Source organism: Gavia stellata, unplaced genomic scaffold (genome assembly GCF_030936135.1).
Source record: "Gavia stellata isolate bGavSte3 unplaced genomic scaffold, bGavSte3.hap2 HAP2_SCAFFOLD_52, whole genome shotgun sequence".
Taxonomy (NCBI): domain Eukaryota; kingdom Metazoa; phylum Chordata; class Aves; order Gaviiformes; family Gaviidae; genus Gavia; species Gavia stellata.
The window spans coordinates 113,924-139,712 of NW_026777025.1; the positions used below are offsets into that span (position 1 = coordinate 113,924).

Sequence of the window (25,789 nt, forward strand, 5' to 3'; positions counted from 1 at the left end):
ACCTCAACCAAATAAATTTCAGCTTTAATTTTGGAATATGAATGTTGTGAACTACAAAGCCCTGGTTGGTATTATGTGAAGGGTTAATGAAAGGACGAATATTTTAGAAAGACCTACATTATTTTTCAAGCAGTATTTCTCAAGCATGAACCATGTGAGAAAGCTTGGGAGATATAGAAGGAAATGTTGCAAATTAAAATTACCAGGACAATGTTTAAAAACCAGACATTTTAAAGAAGTTAAATAGAAGAAGTTGAATCTTCTGCAGTTGTGGGCTTAGAAAAGATCTGAGATGAAAATTTAAATTACCAAGCATTTAAGACAGAGGAAAAAAGAAAAGTAAAAGGTGATATGTACTCTGTATAGATGCTTGTAGAAAAAATGAAACTTAAAGCAAAAATCTGGGCACTCCGAAATGAGAAATAAAAGTGATACAGAGAAAGACACGGGAATAAACTTCCCAGGGAAGTGGTGGAGTCACCATCCCTGGAGGTGTTCAAGGAACGTGTGGATGAGGCATTGTGGGACATGGTTTAATGGGCCTGGTGGTGTTTGTTGGCTGATGGTTGGACTTGATGATCTTACAGGTCTTTTCCAACCTTAGGGATTCTGTGATTCTGTGATTTTGTGAAATGAAGATTCCAAATGGTGGGTAAAGTTCTAATCAGCTGTATATGTTCATTTTCAATAAAAATGTCTAATGAGGGCATAGAAATGAAATCATAAGAGTTCTGCTGGAAGCAAGAAAACAACTATCAACAAGAATCAGACGAGAAAGAGCAAAGGGTAAACAAAGTGATGTTTGATAAGAATGTAACAAAACAATGGTAAACAAGCAGATTCGTAAAATATATATGGAGAATATGAAAATAATGAGGAGAAAAGGTCTGAAATTTCAGAAATAATGTTTTTAAAATTCATGGAAACCAAGAGAGTCGCTTAACACTCTTGGAAAAGTAGATTTGATAGCTATATAAAAGAAGAGCTGGAAAATTATTGCATAACTGCCTTAATGGTGAATTATTCTAGAAAATATTTAAACAGAAAAAAGAGACAGTTAAAATATTGTGTACTTTTCAACTAACATATATATATATAAAAAGCTCACATGAAAAGTTTGTGAGCATTTGTTTCTAAAAGTGACACCAATCAAATGGAACTCCATTCTTCAGCAGTGTTTGTGCATATCTTCAATGTTTTCAATAGGTTAGACAGAAGAGCATGGACATTGGAGGAAAATGGACATGGTTGGGTTTGAGTCTTTACTCAGTTCCTACCTAAGTATGGAACTCATTAAAGCCAAAGGGAGCTTGCCTGATTCAAAAATGGATTCTTTATTATCCATTAGATAGGTGAATAAGCACGCCATGATTTCGGTCTCTATTGAAAAAAATGGTTTTTCGGAATTGTTTCTCTGAAGTCAGCACTTAAAAAAGTCTTTTTTCATTTCAAAGAAGAAGAAAAATAAGCCATTTCTAGGTTGTTTTTAACATCCCACATACCACTGAAATTCTGCCATCTCAATCTTACAGCTGGAGAGTCAGCAGTGTTGTCATTTTTGGTCACGGGAACTTAGTTAAGGAATTATTGTCCTCTTCAGACAGTCCTGCTGACATACATCTTGCCAAGTTACTCACCCATTTTGTTCTCCAAGGATGTCCATCCTATTCTTGAAGCATCTTTCCATGTTATGGGTAGCTGAAGTATGATAATGTTATTTTTCTGTGACATTGAAGGCAACGTGTAAAGCAAATGCTGCTTTTCAATTTTGGTTGACCAGCTATCATGATGGGCCTTTAAAGTACTTTGGCTTCAGGCTACAGCATGAAGGTTTGGTGAAACATTGAGGAAAGAAGGAAAAGTCTTGTAGATACAATCAGGATATTATGCAGTGTTTACAATATAATTTTCTATCTGACCTTTTCTACTCAGACTGTCCTGCTTAATTTTTTGTGAAGAAATGTGCTTAGTCCTATTTTCAAGATACCATTTTGGAATACATCAATTATCATGATTATGCTGAAATGAATTTGTAGTTCAAGGAAATGTATTATCTCTCTTCTCCAGGTTTGGATTACCTTTCCTGGGAAAAGAACAAATAGCTGCAAACGTCTGTTAGTCATGATAATACATAAATTGAACAGCTTTCCAGGATTACATTCATTATTTTGCTCTGCAGCCATAGTAGATTTCTCCTTTAACTTTCCTTCACAGATGTGTATCTTCAGCTAGCTTCAAAATAAAAATTATAACCTGTTCCTGTAAACAGTGACACATGTCTGCAGTCTTGACAAGATATTCATGATTTGTTGTGTGAGAAATGAGGAAATAGAAAATCTTTAACTATGTCTTACACAATAGTGCCACCGTATCCCTGGAAGCATTTTGGTCCTCTGCTCAGGAGGACAGGCACACCACATAAAAGATAGACCAAATTTTTTAATGTTGCTGACCCTATGGCCATCTTCATATTGAGCTTCACCAATAATTCTTGGAGAAGACTTGATCTAAAATGCACAGTGTTTTAAATCCTTCTCCTTGCAGTGCTTGTCTTTCAAAACATGCCTGTAGGAGAAGGTGGTAATAGCAGCAGACAGTCGCTCTCTAACTGTAATGCTCAAGCCTGCAGCAAATCTGATTTTGGTTGCACCCTCTGCCAGATGATATCTTTTTTTGAGAGGAGAAAATTCACCCTCCCTCTTGCTGAAATAATTCTAATTAAATATTAATTGAGCCAGAGAGTGTGCTCACAGGCAATCAAAATTAATGGTTAAAGCACCCACGAGCAAAAATTTCAGTTTGGGTCATGCTGAATATTTGGAAGTATTCAGTGGAGTCAAAACTGGAGCTAAATTCACTAAGATAATTCACGCTTCCTTGTGCTTATTTTTCTGCCTATATCCTCTCTCTATCTCTGTATGGTTATTAATGCAGGGCATAAAAACGAGAATGGCTTCAGCATGGGCTGCAGGGGAGCTTGTTGCCTTACAGCTTGCTAGCTAGGAAATTCTCATGGTCATTGTTAGTTCACTGGATTTTCTCCTCATTAATTTATTCACCTTTGGAGTCCATGTACGATCTTCATACCCACAACAAGCCAGTTATACTGGAAGCATGCAAAAAGCATGCAAAAAGCATGACTGAGAATAATCTATGAACAGTGTGAAAAAAATTAGGGGCATAAACCAAGACACAATGAATTAGTTCCTTGTGAAAAATTAATACAAGGCATTAGACCTGGCACTCAGTACTGCCGTCCAAGAAAGGGAGAAGAAAATAGAATTAAAAGAAGAAAAAAAGTTCTGCTTGTAAAAGTGACTTTTCCAACCTTCTCCCTTGCCTGGAGGCAACATTGAGAAAAAAACCAGGTGTTAAGTCTGCTTTACAGTGGCCATGTGGCAGATATAACTTCTTCACCAAAACAAGATCCCTATCCTAGGCCAAGGAAAAAACCCCGGTCTGTAGAAAGCTCTTAGAGCTGGGTGAGCCAAGGTAAAGCTGAACGCATGCAAAGCAATCTTGTTGGAGGGGTTTTTTTTTGGTTAATAGTAGTTTGAGTTTGCTAGGCTTGAAAACCTGAAGTAATAGATCAGCTTTAAAGTGGATTTACTGGGTCTCACAAATTTTAAATAAGTTCCAATATGAAAGAGAGTGAAGAATTATTCCCCAAATAACAGGATAAAAGCAGTATAATCTTGGCGAGATGTGAGAAATCATCTCTTATCATAAAAGGAAAATCACTTTTAACTGACGTCAACAATCCATGAGATTTAATTATTTATGAGATCTGTTTGGTGACTACTTTGTTTCTAAACTGTTTCCGTATCACTTGCTGTTCTTCACAGTTTCTCAGCTACTTCTCTACTCTCTAAAATTCTCTCTACAATCCTGTTAATGTTTCACTTTTGGGGCTGCTTGATTTCTTCCTTTTGCTGTCACTATAACCTACTCTCCAGCTTCTGGCTAACGGGCCTGAGACTAAATGGGAGAGGTCTGAGTGCTGGTTTAAGGATCTGCATTTGACTGGGGATGCAAACTGCCTGTGATTATACTAGAGATCACTGTCAAGGAAAGAAGCACTGGTCCAATCTTGAACTAATGTGGTATGCCCAAGAGTGTTAGCAGCAGTGGGCTGATACGAATACTCCTGTAGTAGGATGATCCTGGTTTTGTTGGGAGAAATGAATGTAATGATTGAACAGACCTGTAGTCTCATCACTGATCTTTTTCTTTTTGCATTCAGAAAAAAACAACCACCCTTTTATCACCACACTCATTTTTGTGGAGGTTTACTGCACTCTTTTCCATGAAGAAAACAAAGAAGTATCCTAGCATCACAGGGACAAATATAATTAACGTACTATGCCATGTGTAAGTGGCTTCCCCGGCCGACCAGATCTCTCCTTCTGTGCCATTACAAGTGTCATCTGTCTGAGGTCATGTAGAGCATTCATGTAAAAGGGAATTACAGCGATTCTGTGCTGTATCTCTCACTCTGCCGCAAAGTCCATTGAATCTAATGGAAGACTTTCTGAAGACTTCAGTAGTATTTTGAACACATTTTTTCCTCAGACTTTTGAGCGTAATGGGTGTATGTAGGTGCTCATGAATATCTATCCCCTAAAGACATTCTGGCAGAAACTTCTTTCAGGCTCTGATACCAGAGAATCTTGGATGTGAGTTTAGGTTCTTTATTCAGCCAAATGCAGAAAATTCATGAGGTCTCAGGGGTTTGTTCCTCCAATTTTCACAAGTGTTAGTAGTTCCATCATGGGCTGCATACTGCAATTTACTGATTATATCAAAGGAACTGAAATGCTAATCGCAGGTGAGCTGCTGACTGTGTCATGAGAGGCTTCTAAAGTCTTTCAAAGTTACTGAAACAGGTGTTGTGAGGGATAAGAACATCAGACTAAAGCAGGAAAAAATCATATCACAGAAGCTTTGCTTCCGCAGTCATTTGTGCTGAGCAGATTTTCTTGTGCCATCCAAGTTAGCATGTGGCTTTACATCACTTTCTTGTTTTTAAAATCAGTCTCTTGCTCCCACAAACTTCCAGACTAAGTGGACAAAGCCAGAAAGTGAAACTACACAGACCAAAAAAATTACAATAGCAGTGGCAGAGCAGTTATCAGCCTCTCTTTTGAAACTTCTAAGCAGGGCACTAACCTTTGTGTTTGCTTTTACAAGACAGACAAATATCTGCTAGGAACTAGATGGAGGTCATCCACACATTCCATATGGGTCACTGAATAATGATCGCAGCGTAGCAACTTTCATTTTGAATCAGTAACGCAGAGGTGAAAAGCACCGTTATTAATGCCGCATGCACTCTAGGTCTCTGCTTTCATTTCTTCATCCTACTAGTTCTAGGAACCCTTAAGAACCTGGTTACTTTTAGGGCTGAGCAGGCTGCTTTTTCTGACCTTCAAAATGTATTTTGAACCTTAAAAATTGTCTGGTCACAGTTGCAAAAGGGATGCATCTGGCAGGCAAATTTATTATGTATGAAAAATACTTTTCAGGGAGCAAAGGAAATGAGTGTATAAGAAGAAAGAGAATAAGCTATATTCTTCATTATATGATAAGAAACCATAGAGTAATGAAAACAAGTAAATACACTGTGAAAATCAGACAAGTAATAATAAAGCTTCTTTCCAAACAGATGGTTTGTTTTTATTCCAAGAGATACATAAAATATTTTATTATCTAAATTCAACTTTCTCCTTCATCTCGTGACATGAGAGGAAGGAAGAAAGAAAGGAAAAAGGAAAACACAGTGATGGAATACGCCATTTCAAAGAGTCAACAAAATGCCCAGGATTGGATGCTGTTGTGTGATATGCACTCCAGAGTATTTGGTATCTGGCAGGCTTAATTCTCAAGTAACAGTCTGGTGGACCAAGAAATCTGAATTCTCAGAATTCTCATGGAACTGAATTCTCATGTAATTCTCATATGGGCTTATAAAGATCGATGCTGAGACTAAACTATAAATATCAAACTATAACTGTACAACAATTAGAGCGTATTTTTGCTATTTTATTATTAGGCTGGATTAGTTTTCAGTTCAGGAAACCCCACCTATCCTTATGTTGCCTTCAAATAATGACAGCGTATGCTTACAGAACTCACTGGTGATGCTATAAAGTGAGCCAATGTACTTATTGTAATTCATGGGCTTTTTTCCAAGAGAATGTCTATCTAAATTTTAAGTTTCCCAGTAGGAAAACTGGAATAAAGAAAGCAACTCCTGGGACATTATTTCTTGAACCTGAAACCGTCTCCCTGTTGGCTGAAACCACTTACTGAACTTCACACATCTTTAAGTGTTTCTTTTGAGGCAACCAGAAGATCGTTCATGTTTGGAATCATACCTTTCTGTCTGGTATTTAAATGGACAGTGAGACTAAATCTGTCTTCATTAAACCTAATTTTTTAATATCTTCCTGCCATAACAGTTAGCCAGATGTGCTGCTTCCTCATATTTACTAATTTTATAAAAGTAGCTGAATAGAATTTATTTTTCTGACAAGAATCTAGTCATGCTGTGAAAGGTACTTTTGGTCTTGCTTTATTAAGCCCGTGTTGTTATTGCATTTCATCTTGAGAGGTGCTCCAGGTGCTCAGAAGCCTTGAGAGCCAAGCCTCTAATGAGTTTCAAGGCACCCTTAGAATTCACCTAAGTGAAGTTTTCTATGTACATCAAGTCATCAAACAAAATTACTCTCACTGCTTCCCAGGGGTAATAGAGCTCTGCAGCTCCAAAGCTGAGTCTCACAGGATGAATTGAGCCCATGGTCATTTGGGTAACGGTGAGGCAAAGGTCACTCTGCATACAGTGGACTGGGCTTGCTTCGGAGTTTTGTGCTGACCTCAGTGAGCTGCCCGAGTTCATTGCAGGCTTTTCAATGCTAGTCAATGCACATTTTGAGCTGGCTGCCCTGTCAGTGTGCACACGGCAGTTCCTGGAGCATCGTAACATGTTAACCTACTGCAAAAACTACTGCTCTAACACGCTCTTGGGGCCAATGGAGCTGCACTGTCCTTGTTATTGACTCTGAATCCTCATCGGAAATCTGGTATTTTGTCAAAAAGTTTTCCTAGAGACTTTGTGCCATAAGATAACCAGAAACAAAAAGCCCTTTTCTGAGGTGTCTCCTCAGAAAAGTGAATATATCCCTTTATATTTTATTAAATAAGTATATACCATATTTGACTTGAGCAAATGAATGAATTTCATAGAATCTAATAACTGAGCCAATGACTCAAATATAAAGTTCTTTTGACCCATGGAGAAAAGAAGTTCCAGTACAGCAATAACAGTAAAAACAAAACAGCAGTAACACCACCTCCACCAATACCAACAGAAAATAAACTGGTAATAACGTTTTCCTAAAACATATTAAAGATTATAAATGTATTTTAAAAATTTTGTGCTCAATTTAACATTTAGTCTTACACAAAACCATAAATTTAAATTGCTGGAATACACACCTTAGCAATATACTTTACCAAGGGCATATGTTTGTTTTTCCACTCCTTGACATTTTTATTTGAAGGGTGGGTTTCTACTATTAGTCTGTAAACAGGGGCAAGCAATTTGTCTACCTCATACACCTCAGTAATCGGTCAGTGTGGGACCAGCACAGGATTTTCTGGCTTGCAGAATCACCTTGAGATATTATCAATCAAGCACAATCAATCAATCAATCATCAGGCAATACTTTCAAATTTTTAGGCAACCTCACTTTGTTCCTGTCTTCCACCAGTGCTCACAGCAAAGCTCTATCAACAAGGGCCTTTTTGCAGAATAAACTGAAAGCTGAAAACTTTGTTTCTTCTGATCTTTCTAATCAGGGCAGTACAGTATATTTATTAATAGCTGTTGACTTTCAAAGATAAAAGTAGAAAACATCTTTTTTGTTGTCAATCTCTTATTATCATTAAAGCTTCAATAACTTCTGAAAAACAACCTAGCTTACAAGTGTTCTCTTTTAAAATTTAAAAAAGATTATTTAACTTGGAAAAACACTCAGTAAATCCTGACTGGCTTCCCCAGCGTGTCTTGGCTGTATTTCTCCTGCTCTTTTCGGTTTTACAGCAGAATGACTAAAATTCTGCTCTTCCCAGGACTCTCATTAATTTTATATACAACCAGGGTCCATTCTCCAGTTCCCTGCCTTTTGCAGAGAGGTAACTTATGGGCCAGCACATGCCCTGTACTTGACAGCATGTGTTCATGACCACTCATGAGCACAAAGGTTTGTCTCCTTGCCCTCTCCAGGAGCCTGACACAAGCCTGAGTCTGGCCACGACAGTGGCTGTCACGTGTAGGACGGAGTAAGTGCTTCCAGCTCAAAATAGGGGTGGTTTTTTTTACATGTAAAGTAAATGACACTTATGGCACAAGGCCTTTCCTGGAATCTCACTGCCTCTGTTGGCTACTCTGATATTTTTCCACAGAACTTCATTCTCCTTAGATTTCAGAGCTTATCTTTTTACTGTGTACACAACTTAAAAATTGTATGACATTTGTCAGGTCATGTCCACTGGTTTCGTCAAAACTGGAACAAAATGTTCACTAGGAACCAAAAGGTGCTTCTTACAGGTTTCTTACCAGACAATTGCTGGGTGTGCTGGATGTCTGCAAAAGAGCAACAGGTGGAAGAGAATGTGCCAGCCCCTCCGCCTGTTTCCTCTGCTGTGGACCGGTGCCGCTGCATCGGAGAGGAGGGGGAGACCAAAGCCTGCCTGGAAGCCTGCCCTGTGCCAGGGAGCCTCACCGGGTCCCTCAGGCAAATGCAGGCTCCGGACACAGAGACAGCAGTGTTCTGGGTCTGTGCTGGTGCCTGGGGTAGCACTGCAAAATGCAGGCATGGGGGGAGGATGAAGTGAGGCAAACTGAATATAGCTTAACAGTTAGGGTGTTTTCCGGGGAGGAAAGTGACCCAAGGTTCTCATTTCTGTGTTTATTTTTAACCCAGTAATGGTCTCCTGTCAAATGCATGCACATCTCAGGGAACGGGGTCTGAAACCCCAGCTCCATCCCCTATAATTGCTGTCCCTCTCACTCCATGATTTCTGCACTCCTTGGCTGCACAATGACCTCTCAACAAGAAGGGCTGAGACCAACCATCCTCTTCCCTCTTCCCTTTTTCCCCTTTGTCCTTTCCCTTATACCTGCCGAGGTGCTGGCTAGAGTCCTTTCTAGAGGCACGGTAAAGGAGACGAGATAGGGATATGGTCAGACACCTCAGAGATGTGTCTCTTATCACCTTGCCAGGAGTTATGATAGGTATGTATATTGTAACGCAGAAGTCCACCTATGTGTGCATGAGGAGAGGATGGAGGAAAAAGATATGCTGCTGCTGTCATTCTCCCTTTTTTTTTTTTTTTTTTTAAGGAAGGCCAGCACTCCTCTATTTAATGCCTGTACACAGAAGAGCTTTGAGCAGAATGGGTACCAAGTCCATTATTTTAGGGCACTGTCCCTCACATCTTTGATTTGTAAGCCATCATTTATTTTAAGGGTTTTCCTTTATTTCATTCACATGAATAAGTGGAAAGCTCAATCAAGACCTTTGCAGAGTAACACAAAGCCATGTTACGTCTAATTAAACTTGCTTCAGAATTCAAGCTGGAGAAGCTTAACGACAAAGGCTAACTGCAAAGCTGAGGAAAGAAAAGTTAACCTACTGCACTACACATCACACATGAAACGGCAAGTTGTGGCTGTGCCTGCAAGCTTATGTCTACACTTACTAAAACATGATGTTATACCACATTTCTACTTTTTGCACTTTTAACACAGGTAAGGAAATGGCACTCAAGGAAGCTTTTGGAAAGTCCAATGATGGGGCATACACAACTTGGATACAACCTGTTCCAGTGTCCTGGACACTTGGATACAACTTGGATACAACCTGTTCTGGTTTTGTTGTAAAAAAATTCTTCTTTGTGTTCAGTCTAAACCTACTCTCTTTCAGTGTAAAAATGCTTCCGGTATACAGGCACTGCTTTGTTTTATTGCAAAGGCTGAGTACTGTGTTCATGGTATGGCTTAAAACATGGTAGGAAGCCAGCCTCTTCTGGTTGGACTGCGAAATTTGTTCTGAGATGACTTGCACACTCTCTGGAAATTTCATCGAGGCTCAGCAATCTATAAATAGTGGGGCATGTTGCTGTTGAGGAAGCTTTGGTGTACTGTGAGCTCTGAACTGCTGAGCAAATTGAATGAGGGAAGCTTAGAGGTGTGTGATAGACCTAGACGGAATAAGACAGATTTCCAGTCAGGTTATGACAAGGTGTGGTGGGTGACCCCTGCTAGATACCAGGTGCCCACCAAAGCCACTCTATCCCTCCCCTCCTCAGCTTGACAGGGGAGAGAAAATATAACGAAAGGCTCGTGGGTCGAGATAAGGACAGGGAGAGATCATTCACCAATTACCCTCACGGGCAAAACAGACTCGACCTGGGGAAATTAGTTTCATGCATTACCAATGAAATCAGAGTAGGGTAACAAAAGAGAAATAAAACCTAAATCTTAAAACACCTTCCCCCCACCCCTCCCTTCTTCCCGGGCTTCACTTCACTCCCAAGTTCTCTACCTCCTCCCCTCCGGCGGCACAGGGGGACGGGGAACGGGGGTTGAGGTCAGCTCATCACACCTTGTCTCTGCCGCTCCTTCCTCCTCAGGGGGAGGCCTCCTCACACCCTTCCCCTGCTCCAGCGTGGGGTCCCCCCACGGGAGGCAGCTCTCCACGAACTTCTCCAACGCGAGTCCTTCCCACGGGCTACAGTTCTTCACAAACTGCTCCAGCGTGGCTGCCTTCCACGGGGTGCAGTCCTTCAGGAGCAGACGGCTCCAGCGTGGGTCCCCTGCGGGGCCACAGCTCCTGCCAGGAGCCTGCTCCAGTGCGGCCTGCCCACGGGGTCACAGACTCCTTCGGGCATCCCCCTGCTCCGCCGTGGGGTCCTCCACAGGCTGCAGGTAGATATCTGCTCCACCGTGGACCTCCGTGGGCTGCAGGGGGACAGCCTGCCTCACCGTGGTCTTCATCACGGGCTGCCGGGGAACCTCTGCTCAGCACCTGCAGCACCTCCTCCCCTCCTTCTTCACTGACCTTGGTGTCTGCAGAGCTGTTTCTCTCACATACTCTCGCTCCTCTCTTCTCCGGCTGCCGTTGTGCAGTTGTTTTCCCCCTTCTTCAATCTGTTATCCCAGAGGCGCTACCACCGTCGCTGACTGGCTCGGCCTTGGCCTTGGCCGGCGGCGGGTCTGTCCTGGAGCCGGCTGCGTTGGCTCTGTCGGACACAGGGGAAGCTTCTAGCAGCTTCTCACAGAAGCCACCCCTGTAGCCCCCTCCCCGCCTCCAAAACCTTGCCACGCCAACCCAATGCACTAGCAGACCTCAGGGTGGGCTAGCCAGCGAGTAGGAGGAAAACCCATCTCTGGAAAGACTCGGTGTCTCAGGCAGAGGTGAGGGGGGGAGCCCAGGGTCTGGGCACAGACGACAGCTGGGCTTGAGGCTGTGCTGATCTTCTGGGGCTCTGCAAACGTGGCTGTGCGTGCGAACCTACGGAGTGACAGCACGCCTCTGGTGTCACTCGTGAGCTTAACCTGCAACAAGCCGGAGAGGAGGCTTTTGGTGAGCTGCCATAGTGCTAGATGGGGGGTGTTAAAGGCACGGCCCCGTCTCTGGCAGCCTGCGTAGCCAGCCATGGTGTTGTCACGCACGGGCGTGGTGCAGGCTCAGCCTCGCTAACGGGAAAGCAGTAGCCACGTCCGCTGGTCTGGGACAGAGACACCCCGGGTCTGGGGTGCACCAGGCCGGGCTCCTGCGGCCAGGAAGGAGGAAGCCCTGGCTTAGCAGATTTGTCACATCCCTTCGCTCCTTGACAGGCACTGCCATCAAACGTTAAGCTCCGCAATAACAAATCCACTAACTTCCAAAAGAAACCTCTTCTGTCATGGTAAGACTACGGTTAAGAATTAAAAGTAAAGAAAAAGACCCAGGACATGATTTTTTCCTCTGTGCAAGCAGCAAGAACTGTCTATAATAGGAGTAAGCTGACCTCAAATAGGGTTTTGCATTTCCACGTTGATACGGCGAGCGAGATGGGCAGGAACGAGTTTTCACTGTTGTGTTTATCACAGGGGCGCACAGTGGGTGATGTCAAAGGAAAACAGAAGCATGTTCACAAATGGCATCCCCGCATCTTTTCTGCTGGCACAGAGCTGGGGAGGCTGCTTGGGGAAAACAAAGCATTCTTTTTAAGGGAAGTAACTGTGGTGGTGCATTCCTTCCCCCTCTCCCCTGCACCGCTCTGCCATCTCAGAAATTCCCTGGCCTTTGTGTAACGAGCTGGGCGCTTAAATACTTGACTAAGGCCAATCATCTTGCAAACCTACAAACAGCGGTCCCAAGGGAGGCCCTTTGAGCTCTCCTGGACCGCAGCGGGCTACGACCAGCATCTCCCTCTGAGTGGGACGCCTCTCAGAATTTCACAAACTCTCCGGTTTGTGAAATTTTAGAGGACCGCGCTGAGCTGGCGGCAAGTGCTGGGCTAAAACCCTCTCCTCCTCGAGGCTCAACCCTGGCCCTTTGAGAAATGCGGAGGCATTTGAACTGAGTACTTCCACGGAACTCAAGGGGAATTTTTAACAGGTATACCTTTCTACATACATATATATGTGTGTGTATATATATATATACACGCATATGTCTTTGTGCCTGTGTGCGTGCATGTGTGAATCCATTTGAGTCCCCGATCACAAGCATAGTGTAAATATTACCATTTTGTATCTGTAATGAAGTCTCTGTTGTGATTGTAGTAAATTCTATTAACGCACTCTGCAAATGTTAAACTAATCAATGGTTAAGTGCTGCTAAAATCTTGTGATCCACCTTAAATTGTGAAGGAACCTTAGATTGCTGCTAAATACCTATAATCCTTTAGATATAAAGCGTTGACCAAGTCGGGGACTAGGAGTGGACCTAGCCGGTCTTCCCTGAACCTCGTGACTCAACAGGAGGATTTCTTTATTCCTTACACCCTTTCCTTTAGACATGGACCGTTGGCCACGTCTGAGACTAAGTCTGGATTCAGCCGCACCTAGACTCCTCCCTGAGAAGGAGTTTAGAAAGCGAGAGGGGTCCATTCTGGACCTCGTGACTCAATGGCAGAGTCCTCTTTACCCTTTTGTTTCTCCAGTCTCTCTGCCTAAATCGTTCCGATTCAATTTTTATTTGGTTTTCCTTTGTATGTTTTAGTAAGTAGCAGAGTGGACCTTGCCATCGAATTCTGTTAAGTCGCATTCTATAAACTTCTGGTAAAATCGCTTTTGCCAATACCCTTGACGGTGATTCTTTAAGCGGCCTAAACCACTCATTTGCGACAGTACCACAGGAGTAAGTCACAAGCAGCCTTCAGTAATCAGGGTGGTGTTTTTGTAGGCAGAAGGCACTAGTGCACGGGGGGAGTGAAGCTTTCTGCTTACAGCAGTGCTAGAATCCACCCGACTACAAGCGCAGAAGGGTGCTGATGGAGTGGGAGCATCCAGCAGCTCCAACAGCTGTCCTGCAAGGCTAAAAAGGTCGCTCCTACTGTATAGGAGAGGTATGGCACTATAAAGCTTCTGTACTCTATAAAGGCGAACAGAAGAAAGCATTACTTTTCTTTACCGAGGTGCTGGAAAGACTTTCTCATGAATACCCTGTGCAAGGGTGAAGTTAGGAAGCATAACGGAGATTAAAGTTCAGCTCACTTTATGGCAGGTAAAGGAAGATCAGTGTTTGAACAGTTGTTAAAAAAAAGGAAGGTTTACTAGAAACTAACATTTTTGGTTCTCATGTTAGGGATCAGTTAATTGCACCGGTGACAAATCATCGTTTTAGGTTTTATCTGGAAATCTACCTGTACTACATCAACTTTTTATTCAACACTATTTCATAGGCTCCACTATGGCTTTTACTGTAAGTTGCTCCATACAGTCACAGTTTCTATTTTTGCTAATTTGAAATGACCCGAGTCTTTTAAAGTGCAACCTGGAAAGATCTTGGAAATAAATGACACTTTGTGCTAATCCCACCTGGTACTGCTTGTTCTTTTCCCAACTCCGGGTGGCTTTGGAGAGTTCTTTGCACACAACGGGCACCAGGCCTCTGTTTGCACCGTATCTGATCATCGAATAGCTCTTCCCTGAGCCGGTCTGACCATATGCCAGCAGAGTAGTGTTATAACCCCGCCAGGCTTTCCCCAGCACTCCTTGACCAAGATCGCAAAAGACCTCTCTCTAAAAAAAAGATCAAGTGCATCCTCTTCATAGATGAGCGAGCAAATGCATACACGAGCACTGCTCTCCGCTAGGGGTGCTCCCACTAATAGTTTAAATCAGGAATCAGGATTTGCAAACACACTTGAAAGTGGTACTGAGTTCCAGGATGACAGAAATGTAGACAAAACCTACATAATGCTGCAAACCAGTAAACTGACAAGTGCCAGTCGTTTGTATTACGCTTACATGCGTGTTAGTAATGGGAGATAAACGAACCGACCGGTCTACAAGTGTGTGTTAGCTAAAACTGCTTTTAGTTGGTTCTTGGAATAAACTCTTACCTGGCCAGCGTAAACTCTTGGGTCCTGCTGAGATGAGCATACCATTCTTGCCCTTTAGGAAGCCGCTATGAGACCAATAGGCTAGTTCAAAAGTAAAGGTTTTCCTGGGCCCTCGATTCCTAGGGTCACATATGCTTGTGCTGGTGGTGTTCCTAGAAATCACACACCTACTCCCTGCATTCTTCTCTCTCTGTGTGTTAAAATTACAATTGTACTATCGCAAGACAAGCGATCAGTCATTCACTAATAATTCATGGTTTAGTCTGGATTTAAACCAAGTTCAGCGGCAACGCACACCACACCAATGACTGCTGTGGGAGAAGCCTGCTCTTGAACCATGCCAGGTGATAACAGAGCCAAGGAGGAAGTGACCTGAACGAAGGGACGCATCAGTAACCATCACACGCCTTCTTCCCTCTACCTCACATACCGGTCAGCCGCATAGCACAGTGCACTGGAAAATGCGTTTTCTTTTAGGAACAGCTTTAATTCAAAAGGAACCATGGTACAGTTCTTGCCAAGCCTATCAAAGAGACTCAGTACCTTGACTACTTTGGTGAAAAAAGCATTTCTGGAATGGAAAACCGGAAGTTTTGCACAGAAGACAAAAGTACAAACCAAATAAGAAACAAATGCTAGCTTATTACTTGAAATTCTATTTTTTTCGTAGTATTTTCTGTTTGGCCTAGGCTAACAGGTTACAAGCATTGCCTAACAATGGAACAATTCCTAACAAAAGGAACTTCTGACGGGGGAATTAAACTGCTTAGCTATCTGCGGCCTTGTTTGCACACTGGGCATATTCTTGCCGTACGATCTGCTATAATTCTAAGTATTTCGGCACGTCCTGGTGGATTTAGGCAGCAAAGGATTGCCACCAGGTCCTTGGGGGAAGGCCTCCTCCCCTGTGCTCTCCTCCAGTACTGAGCGTCTCTTTCTGCCGCACCGCCCTGTCCCTCCTGTACTCCTGGGTGTGCTTGATTCCCCAGCCGTCCGGGCGGGTGTTTGCTCATGAGTAGCCGTTTTTTCTGGTTTAGCATGTGGAACACTTATTGTTCTTCTCTTAGGAGTATCACAGATTTCCGCTCTCCCTCCTGAATGTATGTCTTCCTGAGCAGAGACAGATTCTGTGCCTGCCAAGAGATTGTGTGCCCCCTTCCGAGCACTTCTTCTAGGAGTGACAGGAAGTTGAAATTTTCTTTGAGGCAGCGATGGTTTAGACAGATCAAGGACAGAATATCCTGAAGCTTCCAATGAACCCCTCTTTCTTTTTATGCCTCTATTAGTAGGCACAGGAAAAAGGAGATGGTCACTAGGCTGCATCTCTTGATCCTTGACAATATTTTCAGTAAACTGTAAAAGAATGATTTCCCGTTTTCTTGCACTTCTGCTGGGACGGACTGCCATTTTTTGTCTCATGATCAGTGTCATTCTGGCCAGTTCCCTGATCTCCTGCTGAACGTTTTCCTCCTCTAGTCATTTTGGAAGCAGCAGAAGCAATAATGCTACCTCCAGCAAGAGAAGTTTCCTCATTAGCCACTTCCATGAGCTCAGATGCGGCTTCCTTTGCTCTCTTTAATCCACTTCTTGGAGTAACAGCTATGGACTGCGTACTGACAGGCGATGTTTGCCCATCAGAATGGCTGCTTTCTACTTTTTCTGAATTGGCCCGTTTAGGCTTCCTACCTCTCCTAGGAGTAACAGGGATCACAGGTATGTGCTCATCATCTTGAGCATTTTCTTCTGTTTGAAGGCTAGAAGTCTCAGATGCTTCTTTTGTTTGCCTGGTACTTCTCCTAGGAGACAGCCCTAACAAAACAGGTTTGGCTGTCTTCAGTAGTTGCTGATGGCCTGCCGATGGAATACTTTGACTGCTAGTCAGTTGTTCCCTTGCGCGTCTTCTAGGAGTGACGGCATGCTCTACTTGACGTGTGCTGGTTTCATCTTCCACTTCTTCTGGCACAGTTGGTAAGGGAGCTTTTGCCTTCTGGGATCTAGTTTCCTTTCTGCCTGTGGTTTCATGAATAGATTGTTCTACAACTCCAGATGTCAATTCTTTAATTCTTGTGCTTTTGATTACATACAATAAGTTCTCAAAAGCTACCTTAAGGGGTTCAGGCACATATGGGAGTGACTCTGCAATATTTTGAGATTCCTGATCACTAGTTACAGGGGACACTGAATTTGTAACATGTTCTTGGTTTTCAGTATTTCCTAAACTGTTCACAGGTTTTTCCCCTGTTGTTGTGCCAGACGGTTTAGAAGCATTTAACAGTGTAGGGTCTCCCATCTCTGCTTCACCACCTTCTCCTTCCAAGACTAAAGGAAAATTACTCTGCTCTCCATCTCCCTCAGCTGCATCACATTCACCATCTTGGTTAGCAGGCAAATCCCATGGAAACTGTTGCTCTGTGGTATTATAGCTGTATTGAAGATTGCCTGACGAATGTAGTTCACTAGATGGTGATGCTTCAGGTGCTGCTTCTGAGGTTTGTACCTTACCCGCACTATCTTCAATGACCTAGAGTTAAAAAAAGTCTGTTAATGCATTATTAATTACCAAACAGACTAACTTCCAACTGAGTGAGACAAAACTGAGGACAGCGAAATACTGCGTTTCCTTTCACATCACCACTGAATGTAAAGTTAGAAACATACAATGTACTCTCTCCTACAGAGGAAAGTTTATGCGGTTAAGGGACAGAGACCAGAGTATTCAGTGTATGCAATCACATGCTCCATTTCTGAGATTTCTGTTCCCAAAGCCGAGATGAGCTAACTAACTGACAGCCTATTTAACTTCATCTGAAGTCTGGGACACCGAAAACCTTTTTCCATTCCTCGAGACCAATCAGTGTTTGTTTCTAAAGACTCTTCTGGTGGTTTCATTTTAAACAAAGTTTACAGGCTTTTTGTTTGGTTGGTTGTTACCGTTTTTTTACAGTACGAACCTTAACCACAAGAGGAGTCTCTAGTAAATTCAGCTCTGATGCTCCTGAAAACTTCTTTTGTGAGACGGAACCATGCGTATTTGGTTTCAGTGGGCTGGATGGCATGAATGAAGTAGAAGCTCTGCATGGCGAATGTGAGCTACCACCCCATGCTGCAGAGCGTGAAGGAACAGGACGAGCCAGCAAACCCAGCAATCTGTTATGGTACACAATTTAAAATACAAAAAGAAATAAATCAATGGAAAGAATCATGCTGCGTTCAAGAAATCTGAGATGGTACGTAACAAAAACATTCCATGAACAAGAAATACAGGTGAACCCTCCCTGTTGGGGTGATGTCTCAGGCCCACCAACAAGTCAGAGGCATTTTCTTCTTTTCAATTATTCCGTCACATTTTGTACTTAATTTCCTAAATCACTGCCTCTGAGGCAAGAGTAATCCAATGTTAAGTTGCACAAGTGATGTCATTCTCGTGTCAGAAGAAAATGCATCCACATTTCAATGCTGGGACCACTTCAAATTCTCCATTTAGTTGTGTCCCTAAGTTGGCCTTTTCTTTAACAGACACAAAACTAAATGCAAACAGAACGCTTTGCAAGCACGGGAAGTGTACACACCCACACACATACACAAATATATATATATGAGAAGCAACACCTTTTTGAAATATTCATTGTGTAGATCTACTATACCTGGAACATTTTCCTAAAAATTCTCTAACTCGTGCCCCAACAGATGCATTGCGCGACTCTGCATCAGGGAGAGGATGTGTTATGACTGGTGGTTCTGTCACTCCAGGACTAGAATTAAAAGGAAAATGTAAATGACTTTCATTCCCCTGAAGTCCAAACATACCAGAATCCAAGTTTATTTGACCATACCACCTGCAGGAAAATCATCTGACAACTACTAGCCTCTTTTCCGCTCTATTATCATAGCAGAAAAACTCACTCTCCAAATATTACTTACGATGTTTTGATTCTTAAATGCTACATATTGTATGTGCAAAAAAGCCAGACAAAGCTCTATTCAGGCGCACCTTCCCTCCAAAACGCTAACGCAATTCAAATGGATTTTTCTCTCTCTCTCCAAACATGTAGCTCAAGACTAAACTTTGTTAAAAGGCTGCTTACCTATCATGCTGTGAGAAACTGGTTTTCTGCTTGTTTGCTCCCCATCCTTCTCCAATTTTGGACAATACATTACTGATGAAAGTTGCTCTTGGGTGCACATTTCCTGCATTAGCTTGTTTTGTTACTGTTGATAATGGCTTTGGTCTTGCGACTGTAAAGCGAGAGGGAAAAACCCTCAGCCTCGTGTAATCAAAGCGATGGTTAGCTGTCCATTGTATTTCCCCCCCGAAAAATTACCTTCTCTTAAGACAGATGAAGGCAAATGGTAAGGCTTGGCTCTCTCTACATCCAGCTTCCTTTCTCTAGGAAGGATCTTGCCATATTGGTCTAATACAGAATTTCTGGCAAGCGCTCTCTCTCTCAAGCGAGGATCACGATCATTCTGATGAATGAAAAGCGTAAAGCAGAACGCTGACGAATTACAAGAAGTTCGTTGCACGGAACTGCCTGTGCTATTTCTAATGAGTGAATAAACATTCTCTGCAGATACAGTAAAATGCATCCACCGCACAGAACAGCAGCAAGTGCTACCCATCAGCACACGCTTTGGAGTAGTGGAATATTTTGTTCAACTTTTAGGTTCGGCTGTAACTTAAGGTGTAGAAGCTTATTCCTAGTATTTCAAAGAACGGTATAAAACCCCAAGCATTGTTGAGTACTATCAAAAACGGTTAGTAACACCTAAGAGAACCTTGCACACTTGACGCTTACCATGCGATTAACCTTCATTGTCTGATTCAACTGTAGTGCTGGGATATAGTTGGTACGCTGCAGATGCTGGACTAAAAGAAGTTTGCGATTCTGAACACCAGGAGTGGTCTGTAAAAACTTCTCCAAACACTCCTATGAGAAATAACACATTTCAAAAATCGATTATGAATCTGCCTCTTCTCTGTTCAAAGAGACGATTAAGATTTTTATTTTCTTGTCCACACTTACTCATTCAGGGCCTGTGAAAGGTAGCTTCAGTAAGTCTTCCATTAGTCCCACCTCCTGACAGACTTCAAACATGTGTTTTAACAGCTCTTCTGGGTTTAAATTAGTGGTATGTTGCTTCAACAGACCCCAAGCCTCCACCATGCACCTGCAATTAATTTTTTTGAGACGTAAAGGAATATTAATAGTATAACCAAAAAGATGCCCCAAAGTTGTGGTATTCAAAGTTTAAAGGAGATTTAGGGCGTCGTGATTTGTATTATTTGTTCTCCACCTGTCACAATATTTGAGCGCCAAAACGGGGGGATATATTTCTTTACCTATTGGACAATAACACAGTGAGGAAAAGCCGCGCTTCACTGCTGCTTGACATCGAGGGCTTCATCATCTGTACGTATCTGAGGGCTCGCCTGTGCTCTCCTTGGCACATGAGGAACTGAAGAACTCTCATATGTTGCCATGACACAGTTTTGATTGTAGCTGGATGAAAGAGCAGGGCCAGCGAATTCTGTAGAAGTCAGAGATCACGTTTACTAAGATACATACATACACGCAGGCAACAAAAATATTCAAAAGTTTCTTAAGGAAGGGTGAACGGGTGTTAAATAAACTTAGGTGACTAACCAATGAAATACCTGATACGGGACATGTAGATAACAAGTATTTGCAGGAAAAAGCATTAGAGCATTCAGTTAGCCATACAGAACAAAGTGAGTGTTTTAAAAGGAGTAGGTCACACTTTTCTAGGTTCATCATATCTCTGTATACAAACATGGCTTTTTTATAAATACACTACTAAATAATAGGTTCTTCTCCCAGACAAACCGCTGTGACAGGCAAAGAACAACCTTCAGCATCAGAAAGAACATGGCTAGGTCGAAAAGTCACTTTTGCAGTCTTCTGTCTCAACTCTGGCTGCTATGATCTTAGCTTTAATATTTAAAGTACCTAAACCACTGTTTTGGAGAAAGTGCTCAACTGGTCTGCTGAAAACAGCCTAAACGGATGGCTTTGAAAAGTCAAATATCAAGCATTATTAAAGTGGACTTTGTCTTCCTTTTCACCAACTGCCTGTCAAAGTCATTGAAACAAACATTTCAAAGCATAATTTATTGCTGAAGATGTCGTGGCAGTATTACAAAAAAGCTTCTGATGTTTTATCACCTGTTACTAGCTAAGCACCAATTTATTAAAATTGCTTTCTAGATTATCGCTTTGTACTGCAATGTATGTCTCGCTAAACTGTTACATACTTACTTCATAATCATTGTGATCTAGAAGCCAGAAACCTTGAACAAGCTTAACAAGACCCCAAGGGACAGCAAAGGCAGTTGGGAAGGAGTCGATTAAAGTTTCTGTTTTGTTCGGAAAGGAATGCATGACATCTAGCAGCAAGTAAATTGTCTGGTATCACGTATCTAATTAAGGCTAATAAATTTGTAAGACCAAAATTTATCACGTAACATTTAGAAAAACATCAGGAAGTAAGGATATGCAAGTGGTAGGAAGCAGAAAATACTAATGGCTTAGTCTTGCTGTTTTAAGCTATTCTAACCTGACGACATTTGGGTCCTAACCACAAAACTGCATTCTGAATAAATAACCAGAAAGAAAGGCTCTTTGGTTTCTGTAAGGCATTCAAAAAGGTTAACTTTGGGTATTTAACTACTTCAGTTAGAAACTCAGGCTCCCTCTTTAGTCAGTGGAGCTACCAGTTGGACATTCAAAACATTGGAACATCCCACGCTTAGTTATTAAAGCAAACAAATTCTACAGTTGGTTTTTTTCCTCATTTCCAGAGTATATGAACCAATGTAAATTATGGTGTCCTTACAACACAACTCAGCTCGGAATGATTAAAATGGGATTTACACCACTATGTGGATCACTCACTGGCAGTGTCATCTTCGCTTTCTGACATCCGTTTTTAGGGACGTACTCTAATAAGACAGCTCTGGGGTACAACAGTTTTTAAACCCCTTGCTCTCTAGGCTCTCCTCTCGGCTTAGGCAACCAACAACAAAAGCAATTCTGGATATTTCCGCAGCTTAGAAATTAAGTTTCTGCCCAATGACTTTTCCCTCTGTTTACTATTCTGTGGGCGTGCACTTTTAACAGCACAAAAGCTTTGCAACAAAACATTAAAAAAAAAAAGAAAAAAGAAATGCACAGTACAAAGAAATAAAACAATGCTTCTGTCTAGGACTTAATTCTAAACGAAATGTTTTCACTTGCATTGTGTTTGAAGGATAAATTAAAAAATGTTATGAAACACGTAGGTGACAAGCATTTAAGAACATTTACGTGCATATACTGAAGGTGTAATAAAAATAACTAGAAAGGATACAGTTGCATGCTTGTAGCTTTCTTCAATGCTTTCTAGCAAATAGAGATCCAGCAGTGCCTGAAATGAAAAATTGAAAGTTTTTTAAAAACTCCTGTCTTTCATAAATCACTGCCTTTTGGGTGGGGTTTTTTTTGGGGGGGGTGAGGGTTTGTTGTTGTTGCTGTTGTCATTCTTGTTTTCTGTGAACATAACACTCACATGTAAACTAGCAGGTGGATATTTCCCAGTTCCTCCTTCATCTCTCCGCCACAACTTCTCAACTTGGTCTCCTAACTGGGAAACCATTCCATCAATCATCAAGCAGTCAGAATCCCATTTTCCTCTGGAACAGAAGGTAGCAAGGATTCAGGCAGAGTAAACCACAAGTTCCACCCTCGCAGTGTAACAGATTTCCTCCAGTCAAAAGCAAACAAAAAAGCTCCCAGGAGTCAAAGAAAGTAACAGACATACAAAGGCACGATTAGAACTTGAAATGCACGTGAAAGAAATTTCTGAGTCAGGTGAAAGATGTTCATTAGATCATGTTCAGTTATTAACAGAGGTCAAAATAGAATTACAATTACGGATGGCTGAACTTTTAACAATTACATTCCTCACAAGTCCATCACAGCCTTCTGCTGACTGCAACGCTACCCTTTAATTTCCCGACGATAGCAAGCGCCAAAAGCACACCAGAGCTTGTGTGCTTCTAAGGATCACATGAGCCTGTGTGCAAGTTACTTGAGAATTAAGCTCAGAAAGATGAACTTTACAGTCAATACCTAATATGCTGCAGCTTCCACCTTAACTCATCTTGCAGCCTCTTCTTCACAGTGCCATAGCCTAAGCTTGTTTAGGTCTTTCCTTAGTTTCCAGTACCATTTCCAAAGAAAAATCTATTATCGTCTAATCCAAGGCCTATCACTTATATGCTAGTAAGCTAGTCCAGGAAAGAGAGTTTACGTTAGGAAGGGACTTCTATGCACTAGCCGATAGAGTGCTAGGTGTGCCAACTACACGTAACTCTGACTGTCTTACGAAATTACACAAAGGTACTTGCGAGTAGGAGCTTTAGGCCAATACAATTATTACCATCTATTACTAGCCCATAAAAGAGATGATTTGTTTTCTTTTTAAACATGCTTTCTTCTGTGTCCAAAACAATTGTTCTGTGAATGCTGTGCTTTCCTGAACCAGACACGACTGATCCTAGCCTGGTCACGTGATCTTTTCCAGTAGTGACAAATTATACAGATGAGCCAATGAATTAAGTACCCTACAAAAAACGATGATACCAACAAGTGGTACTAAGCCGAGGGATATATCAGGATTTTACCATGGGCAAGTAACCCCTGGGCTCAAGAGAACACATGCATCACTGACGTCACGAGTATGGCCGGCAAATGCATTAAGCACAGCAAATACAATGGCTGAGATAAAAGTCGTTCCCTTCCACTTCTAAATTTGCAGTGGAAGTGTTCCAGAGTTTTCCAGTAAGTCTTACCTTGACAAACGCTCAAGTTTCTGTCGCTGACCAGCATAGTAGCTCTGAATCAGAGGATAGTTGTAGAAAGGTCGAGACAAATGCATATCATCATCTACAGGCAATAACGTAAAAGCAAGTTAAAGAAACAATAGCACGTTTTTCGACTAAAATTTTTGACTAAAAAGACAGACACAAGGTAAGCATCAAGAAGCCTCCAACTCTGAAAGAAGCCAAGCCCATCTCTGCCTTTGCCAGAAGAGATGTGAGAGACAAGACTCAATTCCTTCTTAAGAGCCATTTCAAGCTTGCAGTTGATGTAGCATTCAGAACATGTAGCGTTAGCTGAAGTTCACTATAAAAAACACCAGTTCTCAAAGCACGCAGGAAGACGACACCTGGTTTTCAAGTAGCAGAGATTTTTACTAGAGCAAAGGGACAGTCTTTCTTTTTCTCAATATGCCAAGAACAACTTATGATCTAAAAAGCTACAGAAACTCAAGTAACTTACTTTACAAGTCACTCATTTGCACTTCCTTTATCTTTTTTAGTAATTTGCAATTCAATATTTGCATGCAATTATAAATTGCTGGCTAAGAATTAAAAAGAATCATGTTGAGCATTACCACATTCAGGTGCTGCAATTTCAACCCAGGTGCTTACATAGCTTCTTGCTGAGCGTAGCCTCCCCTAGCCGCTTGCATGAACTCCACAAGAAACTGTTTCCCTGAACTCAACGCATATTGAGTGGTCGTCCCAGCTTCTCAGATTTAAGCCCCTTCGCCCAGCTAAATTTAACCGTCTTCCAATCACCAAACCCAACAAAAGCTCATGTTCCCACAATTACAACCCAAGCATAATTCCAAACCTTAAGAAAGCATACCAAAGATTTAATAATACTATGACAAACCTTTTTCAGTCAGCTCTTGTGCTTCTGTTAGAAAACAGTTTAAGACTGTCCTAAGGTTGCTCAAAAGCAACTGGCAGTGCTGAAGAGACTGTAACGTCTGTGGGTCAATGAAGTTGCAAGAGCCATCAAAGAGCGGAACACCTTTTCAAGAACAAACATTAAAGCATTAGCCTACAGAGCAATTTCAGAGTTTCAAAGCACACTTAAAGAACCGTGTGCAATACCATATACCAGCAGATTACTGGATAAGCTCAATTAGAAGGAATGATTTTATGTTTGTGGAATGACTACACTAGTACTCACATATTTGGTCCAATTCTTCTTTTGTAGAGATCACTTTGTTCCATGTCCACTCAAGAACAAGCTGTAAATTAGCAGCAGAACTTGGCTGCTCTTTAAAAAGAGACAACAAAAAAGAAACAAATCAACAACTTCAAACTAACCAATATATAACATAAAAACAATGTAAAGAAGTATTACCTTCAGATGCCCACTGTTTAATGCACCTAGTCAGAAGTTCTAAAGAACCTGTCCGGACAGCAGCTGACAATACCGCTTCTAACTGCTCCTTCTAAACGTAACAGACAAAGTAAAATGAGAATCTTACATACTTTCAATAGCTGAACCATCAACAGCAAATGGTTGCTTCTACCGGTATACTCATGCAGACAGCACAAAGTCAAGTAGTACACCTGCAACTAATTCCACATTCTTCTTCTGAATTCTAGCCACAGGCTGGACTGCTGCTTGGTCTGAGGAACACATTAAACTTTTCCTCTGACATTTCAACTTACCGAAGGCTAATTCTAATCTTTATTTGCACGCCTCTGCATTATAGTCTCAATTTCCTGAGTTCCAGGTAACTACTTTCAGTAACATCCTCTGCTAATACCCATTACGCATTTTGTGCGCATGAGCTCGCCATCAGGAATGCATGAAGGGGACAGAACAAATACCCTCTTTGCGTGGGAACAGTGAAGCTCAGGTCAAGCAGCTTTCTAAACTACGAAGACATGAAGCAGTTCTGACACCAAAACATGAAGTTATACTTTTCTCAAATGACAGAAAAGAAGTGAACCATTTAAATTCTAATAGGTTTAAATTTTAGGCTGTTCAAATACTGTATTCTAACGTGCTGGTAATCCTTCAGAAGGATAATGCACAGGTACGCACAGGCATGCGATATTAAGGAGTAGTTTATTTCAGCTGGTGTTCTGATACTTCTTTCGGCTGAAATGATCCTTCATAAAATTTCACTGTTTTGTTTGGTTGGGTTTTGTTTGTTTCTTTGTTTGAAACGTAATTCAAAAGTCTCTTTCCCTTCTGGGTAAAATCATTGCATTCAAAGCGATTTCTACACATTAGAATACACATGTGATACTTCCTTCTGTTTCTGAAAGCTGCTTTCAGACAAGGAAACACACCAA

General features: G+C 41.8%; 1 pseudogene; it reads right to left on the reverse strand.

Moving 5' to 3' along the window:
• The window catches only part of LOC132321601 (ATPase family AAA domain-containing protein 2-like), a 240,395-nt pseudogene that overhangs the window by 96,106 nt on the left and 118,500 nt on the right, over positions 1–25,789 (reverse strand).